Below are 1,142 nucleotides of genomic sequence, written 5' to 3'. Positions count from 1 at the left end.
GTATCTGCCTGACTCAGTCCCACCGAGTTAGCCAAGCAGAAGCCATTTTGTCCTACCTCCCATGTTAAAGTGGAGATTTGAGGTGGCCCAGGGAATCCTTTGAGAACTCAGACCTGAAAAGCCTCTCTCTTGGTTTGTCCTGGAGATCATACTCTTTGGAAACCTGGAATAAAAACCTCTCATCATAAAGTCCCAAAATGAAATTCAATTCAATCCATAGCAGATAAGCACTAAGTTAATTCTCGACGGGATTCAACAGCCTCAGCACTAAAATGGTCTCTCTCTCTCGTGTCCTTTTGAAATCTCAAGACAGCAAAGATTTATTTTGTGATTGCCCCGCTTGCAAGGGGTAGTAAGAATCCATTACAATGGACAAGCTCCACCCATTAATTACAAAGCTATGGATAGTACCGGGTCTTGTTTCAGGGTCAGATTCAAAGACTATCATTCATTTCACAAGGGAACGGCTGTGAATGTTATCACTTGGGATCCTGTTCACACAGATTCACCGATGCTGAGGCAAACGTTCTTAATTGCCTTACAGCATCCTGTTATCACTTGGTGAGCCCAGGTGTCCCAATCTTTAAGTTCTCTCCTCTTTCTGAGCCTTCCAGCCCCCTGTTTATTTTCTAGTGCAGTAAATGTATTTAATAATTCAGCCTTACATTTTAGTCTGAATGTTTAAAGACAAGTTTTAAGGCTATAGACTTTATCACCCAGATGCCCACACCCTCATTCCTCCCTTTGATTGCACCACGATTACTGAAAGAGAAGGCTAGTCCAAACAAATGCCCTTCAAGGTGGTCCAGCCATCAACATCCTGTAGAGCGGCACCACCATCTTCGCAGCTCATCTGGTCATATTTATCATCGCCATCGACACATGTGGGTGAGCCCTATATCACTAAGGGACCTCATAAGCCTAGCAATTAAATACCTAACAATACCAATACCGACAAACAGACATAGCTAAATTGATAAGCCAATTGTACCATCAGCCCGATCTGCAGTTTCCCCAACTGGTCCCTTCAGTCATTCTGTCAAGGAATACCTGGATCTCTTCTTGTATCTTAGTAATATTGCCAGTCAGATTGGGAATGCCCATAGTGCATTTATCTTGGACAATGGTGCAGACCTCACCCT

At 43.4% G+C, this 1,142-nt stretch overlaps 1 protein-coding gene across 4 annotated transcripts in view; it reads left to right on the top strand.

Moving 5' to 3' along the window:
* LOC122546867 (gastrula zinc finger protein XlCGF7.1-like) overlaps positions 1–1,142 on the top strand; it is a 9,393-nt gene that overhangs the window by 3,201 nt on the left and 5,050 nt on the right. Inside the window, exon 1 of one of the 4 annotated variants that reach the window (XM_043685488.1) lies at positions 672–888. The exons of the other annotated variants lie outside the window; for them this stretch is intronic. The gene's annotated coding sequence lies outside the window, so the exon portion shown is untranslated. Of the gene's footprint in view, positions 1–671; positions 889–1,142 lie in introns of those variants that run through there. 4 annotated transcript variants of the gene reach the window in all.

This window comes from Chiloscyllium plagiosum, unplaced genomic scaffold (assembly GCF_004010195.1).
Source record: "Chiloscyllium plagiosum isolate BGI_BamShark_2017 unplaced genomic scaffold, ASM401019v2 scaf_12183, whole genome shotgun sequence".
Lineage (NCBI taxonomy): Eukaryota > Metazoa > Chordata > Chondrichthyes > Orectolobiformes > Hemiscylliidae > Chiloscyllium > Chiloscyllium plagiosum.
The sequence above is the reverse complement of the archived record's forward strand: the minus strand, read 5'-3'. Positions and strand labels throughout refer to the sequence as shown.